This window comes from Etheostoma cragini, chromosome 10 (assembly GCF_013103735.1).
Source record: "Etheostoma cragini isolate CJK2018 chromosome 10, CSU_Ecrag_1.0, whole genome shotgun sequence".
Taxonomy (NCBI): domain Eukaryota; kingdom Metazoa; phylum Chordata; class Actinopteri; order Perciformes; family Percidae; genus Etheostoma; species Etheostoma cragini.
Genome location: NC_048416.1, coordinates 5,755,940 through 5,770,034, shown reverse-complemented (window position 1 = coordinate 5,770,034; position 14,095 = coordinate 5,755,940). Strand labels below are relative to the sequence as shown.

Genomic DNA, 14,095 nt, shown 5'->3' with positions numbered 1-14,095 from the left:
TTAAGTAACGTTACTGTGCGTAAAAAGACGTGTGCTAAATTTAATGGTAACCACATTGAGCTCTAGTTATGGTGGAAAAGTCAGTGTCTTTTTTTACGGTTCATTACTGTAATATGGATTGTATTATGGGTATTAATATTTATTTAACAGTGATTTACCGTATATTTTGAATTTGCGGTACACCGTTAGACTTTACTGTATTTTTACAGTTACTTACCACAAAATGGTCAGTAAAATACCATGAGTTTATTTTTTTCCGGTTCATTACTGTAATATGCATTGCATTATGGGTATTAACATTTAATTTACAGTGATTTACGGAATTTTTTGAATTTGCGGTAGTCTGCTGTGAAAACAACAGCAGTTGTGTTACTGTAGGTGAATAAGACAGACTTAAATAATATTGTTAGGTAATGTTATAGAAGCATAGAAATTAAATGGAAAAATCTAATATCTCTATAAAATTAAATTATTTCATTTTGTAGAGATATTTTACATTTTATTTGTTATGCTTTTAGCAGTGAAGCTATGTCGGGTGAAAGGAAAAGTGTCTTTAAGTAACGTTACTGTGCGTAAAAAGACGTGTGCTAAATTTAATGGTAACCACATTGAGCTCTAGTTATGGTGGAAATGTCAGTGTCTCCAGCATTTATGGAGAGCAGTTTTTTGCCCTGGCTTCAGGGTTTGGCCACTTAAAACCATTGTGATGTCCAGCAAAGATTTGCCTCAATGCCTTACTTTGCAGTAATATTATTGCTTTCTGGAATGGGATATTCGTTGAATTCATCCTTTTTAGTGTATGAGACCTAAGCTAAAGAGTTTGTAACTCAAAGAATATGGTGTTAGGAGTTGAGTCTATAGCTACCATGGTTTCTGGGGGAAAATAAAGTAAAATTTAAAAAGGTTTTTTCCTAGCTGCTTAAACTTAAATTTGACGGATTGTTCAAGTTATTTAAGGACTCTTTATAACTGGATAGTGATTAACTTTTAATACATCACATAACATTGTGTGTTATTCTAACAATATAAGAGTTACCTACATTATGCCTACATTATGCCTACAAATGCCATGCATTTTTGTATCTTGTTGTAATTGTTGGATAACTCCATGCATGCAATTTAACATATACATTTTCATAATTTCATATGTAGAACAACAACCAGTGCTGAGAACAACTGGTAGAGACGGGAAGAAGAAGAAAGCTGGAAGAGGATCTGGCCCCATGACCCACAGTAGTACATGATCCCTTTCAACAATCTATCATCATACAACAAAAAGTATGTATAGGTGTACGATTTATAACCTGTGTACTCCAGAATTAGGAATATTCTGTAGACATGTGAACAACAAGGACAAGCATCAGCTCCAGAGTCACCACCTTCCTCCAACGGCTCATCGAATTTTAGCGGAAGACATTAAACTAGGTAAGCATTTTCTGGTGTGATGTAATATAGTTAACATCAGAAAAATTATTACACAGCATGATGAAGTAGTGCAGCTAAGTACCCTGCCTGCCACAACATTGACACAACTAAATCATCACTTTTTTATACAGTCCAGTATGGACCTCCTCACCAGAGCATCTCTGGATTGGAGGCTCCATCTTGGCCTCTCTTTCCACCTTCCAGAAGATGTGGATCAGCAAGCAAGACTACCATGGTTCAGGCCTTCACATATACTTCTAAGCAGACTGTTCTTCCTTCCCCCCAACCAAAGTCCAACAACTTCAGCTTTGTGGTAACAACCACATCTCATTTTGTATACATTTGCAAATACAGTTTATTAAGTTTTCTGGTGGATTTAAAAAAATGTCAATTAATTTTGAGAGTCAATTCAAATGGTAACTACATTGTTCAGACATGTATTGAATTCTGCCCAGTGTTTGGCGCATATTTAGACATTGTTTTAGCATTGCTTGTATTTCAATTTTCTGTTCTTTTGCAATTTCAGGGTACAAAAATATCTTGTTCCTAATAATTGTACCTACAAATAAAAATGTATTACTTTTTGTACATGGGCTTAAGTCAATTATTTGGAATTTATTCATTTCAATAGCATTTATGTAAAATATTTAAAATTGTTTGTACAGCCAATGCCAAATACTGTAATACATTGTGAACCACAATAACAATAAAACTATAATACAGCAAGACAATTACAGTATTATTTAGCAAATTGTAATTACAATACAATTACTGTAAGGGTAATATTCTGTAAATCTAAGTTACAGTAAGGGTATTATTACTGTAAAACTAAGTTACAGTAAGGGTATTATACTGTAAAAAACATGTACCGTTATGATACTGTAATCGCGTAAGTTACCGCAAATATACAATAAAAAGTCTAACAGTGTAGTTTATTATACACTGTACCTACTTAGTTTTGGTACTTAATGTATGGTCTATAGTAGCATTGATCACTTTGAGGGAGGGATACATTTTGTCCCAACCAAGGATAAAAACAATTCAGCAGAGGCCGGGATATGTAGACCCCCCGCAAATCACACCCTTCTTGTCAAGAAAAGGCATCTTTAGAGTTTACAGAGTTTAGCTAGTTTACAGTATCTCTTTGTAAGTGACTCCCTAAACTTCCTTGCTAATTTTGACATTGATCCCAAAAATAAATAAATGACTTAATGATTTAAACTAAATAAAAACTTTGAATTTTAAAATGTCTAACATGTAACATATACAGGTATCTCTCCATCCTGCTGGTTGTTCTCATTGAGAGCAATCCAAGCATATTGAATCCATGGTTTTCAATATCTTTGCTAATTTGTGTTTGAAATATAATGTTTTGAGTCAACTTGAAATCTTTAAAACCAATATCCATGCAGTGTTTTGCAATCATCTCATTAACATGTCCAGGAGCGTGAGTGGTGAGAGGGTTTTTAAAGATGTCCATTAGCTACTGTTCACTCTCTTATCATGCGTCAATAAACTGTTTCATAACTACGTACAGTATTTTTAACTGAGGTTGAGGACCAGTTTCTGACTGCCTTGAATGAAATTGTACTGTATGTATATAGCGCTTTTCCAGTCTTAACAGCTGCTCAAAGCGCTTTTACATCTACAGGGAACATTCACCATTCACACACATACACTGCCGTACAAGGTGCCACCTGCTCATCAGATAAACATTCACACACATTCACACTCCGATGCGCAACTCGGGGTCTTGCCCAGGGACACCTCAACAGGGACACCTCAAAAATGACTGCAGGCGTGGGGATTGAACCACCAACCTTCCGATTGGCAGGCAACCATTCTACCACTGAGCCACAGCCGCCCACTCAGTGTACTCACAGATTCTAAATCTAATCTGCTTTTTCATTGTTCAGTTCAATATTGATTGGCCCTATAGAAGTAACATATATAGATAATTTTTTGGGGCTTTTCTACCTTTAATGCACAGGGTTACAGGAAGTTTATGCCTCTGCATAGATTTATGTAGAGGCATAAACTTCTACATAAATACGCCTACTCTACCAATTGAGCCAACCCACAAGCACCATTTTTTAGCCATTCTAGCAGCGTGGGATGCCAATGCCAGGCACTACCCTTTTTCAAAGACATTATGTCATGAACTCCATGTACCAAATCTGTGTAGCAGTCTTTATATCAGTATCTCATCTGGTGTCACCACATCCAAGAGCTGAAAAAGATGCTAATGTATCAATTTATGCTAATTTACAGTCATTTTGGCTCATTAACCTCAGATTCATCATCAACCTCATTAGGTGAAATAAATGAAGCTAAGGAGGCAGAAAGCCTGCTATAGTAAATAAACTGATCATCTTCTAGATATTACTTGTTTATGTACTTGCAAAGACGTTTAGCCCTGGTTTTTCTTCAGTAAATAAAATTCTAAATAAGTTGCTTCGATATGTTAATGGTAATTAATGTCTTTTTCTTTCTTTGTTTCTTTATTTTTTTGTTTCTTTCCACCATCTCATGACTGGATGGCCCTTCTAACCCCCTTTATCTTTTATGATCACATTTGTGTGTGTGTGTCTGTGTGTGTGTGTAAGTATCTTGAACAAATTGCTCACACACACAGACACACAGTATTTTACAACTTGATGGTCATGAATATGCAGGGTTCAGGATCAGGCTCTTTGTACAAACTGACAGGAAGACAAATGATGCAACGTGTTGAAACACAACAAAACCAACAGTGTCCGTGGAGTGTATATCTACACGTACATAGGGTATGGATGAGAGAGAGAGGTTGTGTGTGTGTGCATGTGAGTGTGTGTGTGTGAGAGAGAGAGAGAGAGAGAGAGAGAGAGAGAGAGAGAGACAAAAAAAGTGTGTGCATATACTGTAGGAAAGAGTAAGAGACATACAGTGTGTGGCAGGTGCTGGAGAGGCACAGTACAGTAGGTACTGTGCATGTCGCAGTGTGTAAATGCTCGCAGCTGCACTTCTGTGGAGAGCCATCTACTAGCATTAATTCAGCAGGTGGCAATGTACATCCTCCTGAGCTGCAGTGGGCCCCGAGTGTAGCGTGTTTCCGTCAACAGCAGCAGCCATCTTTTGGGACAAGGACACTAGTGCTCAAAGGGGGAGCATTATTCAAGTGGCACAGCGATGTTGTAAATATAATATAATCAATGTCCAATCTGAGATTTGTGACCCATGAACATGGACTCCTGGATATATTTCCACAGACACTGACCAATACTCACTATTTTCCCACACATTGGTAACTAATGTGAACAAAAATCTTTGAAATCGGTTGGAACAGGACTGCAATGTAATCAATTAGGGCAAATTGCCCAAATCGTCCACTAAAAGTGCTAGTTTTGCCACTGACAAGCTCATATTGGTATTACAAATAGTCTGAAAATATTATGGAAAGGATCCTTGCAGAGACAGACCTTTTTGTTAAAGACTAAAAACATTTTTGTTAAATCAGAAACAGCTCAGAAATTGCCATCGCCAAACTCACCAGATTCCATTTAAACAAACTATACTTTTAGTGTCTATAGAGCCAGCATATTACCAAATGTAAATGGGGGAATTAAACCAGAATGGGGATTGTTGGTGTTATAGGTCAAATGGTCCAATAGAGGTGTATGTATAGTAAAGATATTCAACATATGCACTCTTACAATGTCACTGTTGCAAAAGACGTGCTGTGGGAGCTTTTGGGCTTGATTTTCTCGGTCTTCATTGGCTCGTTAGACATGATGGACAGTGATGGGAAAATGGAACCACACTTGAAAATCTTCTGAATTATCCCTGACTCTCACAATCTCATTCCTCTGCTGATCTCTCATTATCCGTGTTAAACTCTGTAATTGAACACATTAAACTCCTCACCGTGCACCCCAGCTTCTTTTCTCCATCTTCTCTTTGACACCCGGCTTCTGCAACCTCCACTTCAAAATCGCTTTCCAATTTCCCCCAGAAGGAAACTCAACATCTGCAGCTATGAAACATTTCCACTTGGGAGATACTGTTCTGATATCAATTAAAGAATGAGGGGGAACAAATGGCAGCAGCCGTCAATGTGGGAATTCAGAAATTAAACGGTATTCCCCGGTCTTCCCAGGTGTATTGGTTTCTGTGTCAAACTATGAAATCTAATGGATCCAGTGCAATAAAAATCCCCATACTACTTTCTTTTTATCTTTAATTTGAAGCCTGACTTTCGCGGCGACCGCTGTTGTACAATCACACTCTAATTTCCCCCCAAAGCAAAATGTGCCCAGTCTCATGACACACAGGCGCCAATGATTAACTGTGAGCAATTACTATTTGAATAGGGGGCCTCCCTTGTCTTCTCTCTTCACCCCATAAAAGACGATGGCTTTTAATACCAAAGTACAACGTTGTCTTTGTGTGACCTGTCACTTTTACTGGCTTACTCTATTCTGGAAACAAGGACACACCAGTCATTTTAACTGTTTGCATGCACATGTTAGCACACAGATTATCACATCTGAGAAAATGCACGTGAACAGAAAAATGTAACCAATGCACTAACACACCAATACATAGACATTATTCTTGTTCATGACAATAAAGACAAAAGGGAGGGATTAATTGTCTTGCAGAACATAGCTCATCAAACAAGAACATTCACAAGTGGCAGCTCTGATTGATACATACAACAACTCCTCACTTTAACAATGGCATTTTGTCATCCTTTTGTTAAGGTTTTTTTGTTGTAAGTCTTATGTCTTTTTGAAAGGCAGAGCGGATGGTTTGAAGTACAATTACATCCCTCATCCGTCATAATCAACACATTATTATTATTATTTCACAATTTCAGATATTAAGTAGAAGCAGAAAGAAAAATGAAAACAGGAGATGACTAAAATCTGGGGCTGTATGAAATTAGATTTTAAGCCAAAAAAAGATAATGAGAAGAAAAGCATTGCAACAATAGAAAGCCACATTTTTTATTTATATCCAGAGCCTTCAACGTTGTTTTTTAGGCCAGGGACCCCTCGAGACCGAGTAGGGACCCCCTACTATTTGTATTGTATACAATTGAGTTGCGTATTAAACAGGGCCAAATGGATGAAAAGAAATGGTCATTATTTATACAACATGCTTTAACGTTAAACATACATGTGGAAGGCACATTGAATCTTCAAGTTTAACCGTACGCTCCATAGTGGATAGCTTACCTATAGTAAACTTATCTTAAACACATTTTTTCACAAATAGGCCCATCAATCTTTGTTATTTATATGTTGGATTCATATTAATGTATATTTTCAAATATTTTGAGTAATTTGGCGACCCCCCTACACTAAATTTGAGGACACCCAGGGGCTCACGAAGCCCCTATTGAAAATCTCTGAATATCTAAATCAGAGATTATGAACATCTTTTGTCTTGGGCTCCAGGTTGAATCAATGTTAGGCCAGGTTAAACAAACGTCCTACCCAAATTAAAAGTTATACAGCTCCTTTTCACTTTGGTCCTTTGGGATGTTCCCGATACCACTGGAAAGCTAACACTCTCAATTTCCTGTAGCAAGTGTCAGGGTGATTCTAGGCCTTACTGACACAGAGTTACACTGCTTAGAATGGCGATTTCTTTTATTTCTGTCCAAGTAAAGCATCTGTAAAATTATTTGAATACACTGCTGTAAACACAATTGGTGAGATACAGACACCACAATCCCATACCCACATGTCTCAGTTTACTACAGAAAAAAACAGAAGCCAATAGACTCAATAATGGATTGTATACAAATTTCTTTTACAGATTAGTTTCTTAATTCCTTTTTGAAAAGTGCAAAGACAAAAGCCAAAAAAGTGCAAAATACAAAACTTCTTAACTACAAAAACATACAAACATCAATCACACACACACTTGAAATAACTATATACATAAATATATAGAAATAAGTAATTATAAATTTTACAGGATGTAAAATGCAATAAATAAGGCCCTATTTTTGCTTTGACATAGCCAACACAGGGTCAAAATTTCATTGTGAAGCTTAATGTCTTTAGCTTTGTCTTCTTATTGGCTAAACAGGTAGGAGTAACATCTAGTTTTAACTGGTCCTGGCAAATGTCGATCTCCCGCACATGGGTCTAATGTCACATCATCAACCTGATTGGCTTTCATCAGGGCTCTCTCAGGCTCCCATAGCTGGATTGGTTCATATCAGGGCTCATTCAAATCATTAGACTTCAGAGAATTTAGTATGCCTGTAACAGCCGTGGTCAAAGAACTGGACCAACAGATCCTGCTGTTCTAGACGGAGAACAGTGAAGGATAGTAGAAGCACTTTTCCGATGATGGCTGAGCGTTTACAGCGTAGCCTCCGAGCTGAGCTTGACGATGTAGATGTGACGTGTGCAACGTGTCTAAAAGTTGGAAGTCTTCTGGTAGCTATGCAAGAGGAATCTCATTAATTCTTAATCAGCAGAGATGGAGAGCGTAGGCATATGTTAGGAGATATCATAGGCACAGGCTAGTTACTGCTAACTGACATGCTAGTAAACTTTAAAAATTAAACCTAAACAGCTAATGTCCAATCTGTCTGCAAGCTTAACCTGTACTCTACGGTGATTCCTCTACTGTGCGACACTAAGTCGCGTGGTTATGACACAATCTTTAGCCTCTATTTATAAAAACGTCTGTTATGGAACAATAACTTGAGCTACAAGGTAATGGAGCCTTTCATACATTATTGTGTTTAATTGGAAAAATAAACAACGGACAAATACAGTCTTTAAACGCTTCAGATGTAAAGTTATTCACTGTCAAAATGAATGGCAGTCAATAGTAAGGCGGGTGATGGCTTGGTAGCATCAAAAGGACGCCATCGGAGCTACGCTTAGAGAGGACAGGCTTACCCCATGGATTGTGAAGTAAACAGCTTGTTTTTGATAAAATCGCTTGGATGTTCTTCTTCCTTGGATTGTTGGCGAGGTATGAAATAAAACGTTTTGGCAATCTTTCACCACTGTGAATAAAGGAACAAGGAAAAAGCTTTCAATGGTTTGCTGCATGAGCGTGTTGTTGAAGATTTAATGCTGTAAATATAAAAAAAAAAAAAACGTTTACAAGTGGAATAAACAGCGGCTCCACAGCGAAGGTAAGTGTACCGTCCACGGTACAGTGCCTGTTATAACCTGTAGTAGTACACAATGGTATGTGTATTCTTTTAATTACAATGTGCGGAATTACTTTAGGCTGCTTTTTTGTATCTATTTATTTATCTTTCTCATCGTTAATCACCGTCATCTGTACAGTGTCAACAGGGGTCGGCATTGTTGTTTATGTGTGTGTGACACCACAAAAACTGTAACTGGGGGTACAACGATCTGGTACAAGTTCACAGGTAGTAAGTTACGGGTTTGACTACCGTTCCAGGGCACTTTCACGGGTAGAAGTTTGTGAAAACATGGGTTACAGGTTGCCTGGAACGCAGCATAAGTCCGTCGTAATCACAACATTGTTGCAGAGTGAGAGAGCTTTTATCTAGTGTGGTATAATGGGAGAGGAAGACCAAAGAAGAGTGACATAAAGAGAGGAAGCGCTACATTACAATATGTCTTTTAATAAAAAAAGTATTGTGCATATGTGTGAACTGTAAATATGATACATGTTTGGCCATTACCTCAATAATTTTAGGGGACCACAAAGGTCTATATAAAACCATCCAAAGAGCACCATGTCATGGGACCTTTAAACCAAGATTGCCATATAGTGCAATAGAGTTCTGCAAAAAACCTTCATGAAGCTTCATTTGGCCATGACTAACGTCCAGTAAAGTCACACTTGTCCTACCTTCTAAACCAATTAACAGTGACTGAGACCATTGCCAAGCATATTTGTCAGTCATGTTGATGTTTTATGATCCTCTCAAGTACACAACAAAATGTGACAGGTTGATGCTGTTTTTGCGGTGCAACACCTAAAAACATAAAGAAAAGCACTAAAGATAAGCCGGAAACTCAGTTTGGACAAAGCACTTTGGCCGAATACAAGTATTATACAATTAATTTGAGTCAATATCTGTGCTCGGATTGAATAAAAATCCTCATTGGGTAGCTGACTGTGTCTGTGTTCTGTGATAGGCTAGGCACAGTGCCCGTCCCCTACACACATACAGATTTATTGTGTTGCTGCGTCCCACTCTGCTCACTCCCACACAGAACAGCTCTCTCTCTCTCTGCCTCTACCTCGATCACTCAGGTTTGCTGGTCTTTTCCATTAACGTTTAGGGTTTCTTCAGCTTCAGGTTGGTTTTTTACTTCGGTTTGTACTACTTACTTAGTTACCAGTAACATTCTGGTAAACGTGGGGTTTGTTCAGACATGGTGCTTGGTTGAATGTGACTCTAACCAGTTGCAGATCTGAAAAACAACATTGGCCTATTTGGTCCGTAGAACACAGTCCCCCCACCCCCTCTCTCTCTCTCTCTCTCTCTGTCTTTCTTTCTCTCTCTCTTGCTCTCTCGCTCTCTGTCTCGCTCTTACTCACTCACACATACCTGGTGTGGAAATAAAAAAAGAACCAAAAACAAAAAAATCTGATCTGATGCTCAGTGCTGATGCTGTCATGTAAATAGTTTTCTAATCAGCAATACATATAACAATTTCTGATCAACCCATATCCATTGCATGCTTAAAATAACATACTGGTTAAAGCCCCGCCCATTTCAAGACAATCCAATCCCCTTCCGGGTCAAATACCGTCCACTTCCGGGTTAGGCCCCGCCTAGTCCAAGTACAGATACAGATTCAGATAATTCATATGTTTAACAGATACAGATACAGATAATGCTGTACTCGCTTATCCCTAAAAAGTACCTTGTTTTGGAAAGAAACGTTGTTTTTACGGCATGTCATATTCACAGCATGTCACATTCAGGTTCTGTCTGAAAGGTCTCATAACATGACAACGGTTCGAAATATATTGATCTGTAAATTAATAGATCGGGGGAAGAAAACGCCCCAGGTTATTGGAGGCCTTTAGGGTTTGGTTTGGAAAATCTACATTCCCAAGTGCAGCACACAGTCCAAAGGTGCCTGTCGGATGAAGATAGCTACCATCTTATTTTTGACATATTTACTTTTTGTGTCGTGGCTTCCCTCAAAATGTTTTTACTTACATTCTCGGATTTTTTTCTTCAGCGTTGGCCCTAATAATTCATCGTAGATTCTTTAATTTTCTTCTCTTTCCTATTGATCTGTTTTACAAGCATCATGTGTGTATAGACAGTACATAAACACAAAGGCATAATTTAATGAAATCAGAATAGGATATTTTGTGGTTGGATTATTTGGCAAATGTTTTTTTTCTTTTCCTCTCTTTTCGGTGGTGGTTTTTCTTTTCAGAAAACTGTTAACTGAATATTTACTGAATTAACTGAACAACTGAATTGTGAACCCTTGAATTTGGCTAAATAAAGCCAATTGTATGAAGAACTGATCCATGTAAAACTGATATACAGAGCACCGTTTACTATCAAACGTAGAAGTGTTTGCTCTAATGGTGGCATTTCGGGGCCTTGGTTTTGAATGGTGTCTTGGCCAACATACTAATGATTATTTTGGACTCTTGCCTTGGGACCCAGATTCATTAAAAAAAGATTAGCATAAAAATCCAAACCATTTTTAGATTTTAAGATTAAGATCCTGTTTTCAATTGATCAAGAATTAAGGAAACATCCACCCTAAAAAAAACATAAATGTTGAGTAACTGGCCAAGACCAAAACTTAAGTTGCGTTTTACATCACACAAACACACACACACAGTCATTTACATAGAACCCTGTATGGATTTTTTCTTTGTTCTATAAAGGATTTGCCTGCATTATGATTCACATATTAAAGGTTTTATCACATGGCTTAATTGAATTCTAATTTAGAATGCGGTCTGTTATTTTCTTGATAAAATGCCGTATAACACACCGTTGCAATAGCAGTTCTGTCAACACTGGTGGACAGCTATCAATCAATCCAATAAAAGAAGTCCGGATAATTTATCAGCGAAAGGCGTCCGAAACCATGGGGGTAAGCCTCTCTATAAGCTTAGCTCCCATGGCGCCATTTTAATGCCACAAAGCCATTACCTGCCGTTAGCATCCCATTGACTGCCATTCATTTTGGCGCCACTTTGACAATGAATGAAGCTGAAGTGTTTCAAGACTCTATTTGTGCATTGTTTATTTCCAAAGAAACAAGACAATGTATAAAAGGCTCCATTACCCTGTAGCTCATGTAATGGCTCCGTAGCAGACGTTTATGTAAAAATAAGCTAATGATTGCGTCATAACCACGCAACTTGCCGCCACATGGTCGACAAATCACCGTATTGCCAGGAGAAGCTCGCAGACAATTTCAACTTCCATCAGCTGTTTAAGTTTAATTACTATGTTAACTGGCATTGTAAATTAGCAGTAATAAGCCTGTGCTTATCTCCCTGCATATACCTACCTCTCCGTCTCTGCTAATTGGGAATGATTGAGATTTCTCTTGGCACATCTACCAGAAGACTTATAACTTTCAGACACGTTGCCCACGTCACAACTACGTCGTCAAACTCATTTGGAAGCTGCGCAGTAACGCCTAGCCATCACAGAAAAAGTGCTTCTATTTCCCCTCAATGGTCTCCGTCCAAAACAACGTGGATCTGTTGGTCTACTTCTTACACTGTCTATGGTCTGAATGTGGACACAGTGACGCTAATGTTTTAGCTTAGGTAGCTATCTACATTGCAATGTGTTTGACGTTAACTTACAGGTGTGTCAATATGCAGCGGCTGTGAAAAAAGGAAACAAGATGAATGATGACATAAACGCTAACAGAAATATTCCCAAAGAAGCCATTCACGTTTCTCAAATCATTTAGTGTAATACAAGTCCTGATTACCTGTCGGGGTTGTATTCACCATAAAAACCACCTCACTCTACATTATCCCTTACATGGCTTGGTTAAATTCTAAGTCATTCTGTGGTCTTTTATTTTCTTGATAACAGACCATTGCTAAGTATAATACACCGTTGCCATGCTAAAGGAGAGCGTTGCCATGGATGCAATTTTGTTCACTCTGGAGGACAACAGCTATCCACCCACTGAAAAAAGTCTGGATAATTTATCAGCTGTGGCAAAAAGTAGGGAAACGGGGATCAACTTTTGTCCTCCAATTTAAGCAATGACACCAGATCTGGTGGCTCGATCATTATATACGGCCGTTGGGACAACAACGCTAATTAGTTAGCTAACTTTGCAACATGTTTAACATAGCAGATGTATCAACTGCAGCGGCTGTGCAAAAAGGAAACAAGATGAATAATTAAATAAACGTCAACATTAATATTCCCAAATAAGCTATTCACCGCGTCTCACTTCACCGTCAACGGAAATGTTCAGTTTTATGTAAATTAGAGCAGCTGATAGCCTGCTGGCTCCTTACAACGCTTAAGCTAATGTGTCAATTCCTGTCGTGATTAAAACAGCAGCTAGCCAGCATTTGTCCACCTATAGCTATAGTGATAGCACTCTAGCACCCCAACAGCCTAACTCATAAAATATACAGCTGAGTTTAGTAGGCTCAGTTTACGTTGCCATGGACGCAGGATTCCAACTGTAGAGACGGAATGGATTATTTTTATTTAGCGGAAGCCAAACAATCATATATAAATCAATAAACTTCTTTTTAATATTTTGTGTCAGATTACTGATTTATGTTGTGGTTTTGAAGTTCTGTTTTGGTTTCCAGTTTTATTTTGTAGTAATCTAGTTCTATCTTGTCTTGTCTGGTTTCGTTTCCTGTCTTGTATTTCCCCACCTTTTGTTTATTTTTTTGTGTTACCTCTTTTCTGTGTTACCTCTTTTCTGTGTGACATTTTTTGTTTTGATTTTTGTTAAATGAAAATATTCACTGAACTGCATTTGGAACTGCATTAGAAAAAAACGGTAACTAGCAAAAACGGTATTGTCTCTTTGCAAAACTAAATAAAATAAAGTTATTGAATAAATGTCCTTAGTTTTCGCCTTTGTCTTTCATAGAATGAAGAACGTTATCTTTCAGAGTTAACATTTCCAACCATAGACCTGTTTTATACAGTCTATACCGTAGACTTACTGTATACTGTATAATTTTCGACTGGAAACCCAGAAAATCCAACATTCCGTGTCAAATCGAATTGATTAAAATAGCAAACCCGGTTTAAAACTAATTCAAACTAAATTTAAAAACAAAAAGTCAAAACAAAATAAAATTAAACTTTTGAATAATGTGTGTAAACTATACAACAACTATAATAACAACTCTGTAACGCTCTACACTATCCCTTGTTCACAGTCTTGTGTTAAATTTGGACAGTAAGACTGTGTTTTATCTTTTGGCTGTATACTGATTAGGGATGAGCGAGTACAGCATTATCTGTATCTGTATCTGTATCTGTTTACCACATGAATTATCTGTATCCGGATCCGTACTCGGACTGGGCGGGGCCTAAACCGGAAGTGGTCAGATTGAACACGGAAGTGGGTCGGGTTCTCTTGAACTGTTAGGGGCTTTAATTGGTATGCTATTTAAGCATGCAATTGATATGAGTTGATATGAGTTGATCAAAAATTGTTATATTTATTGCTGATTTGAA

General features: G+C 37.8%; 1 long non-coding RNA gene across 1 annotated transcript in view; it reads left to right on the top strand.

Moving 5' to 3' along the window:
* Window positions 1-8,613: 8,613 nt before the first annotated feature.
* LOC117951388 overlaps window positions 8,614-14,095 on the top strand; it is a 23,091-nt gene continuing 17,609 nt past the window's right edge. Inside the window, exon 1 of the long non-coding RNA XR_004658154.1 lies at window positions 8,614-8,916. This is a non-coding gene — a long non-coding RNA (uncharacterized LOC117951388). The remainder of the gene's footprint in view (window positions 8,917-14,095) is intronic.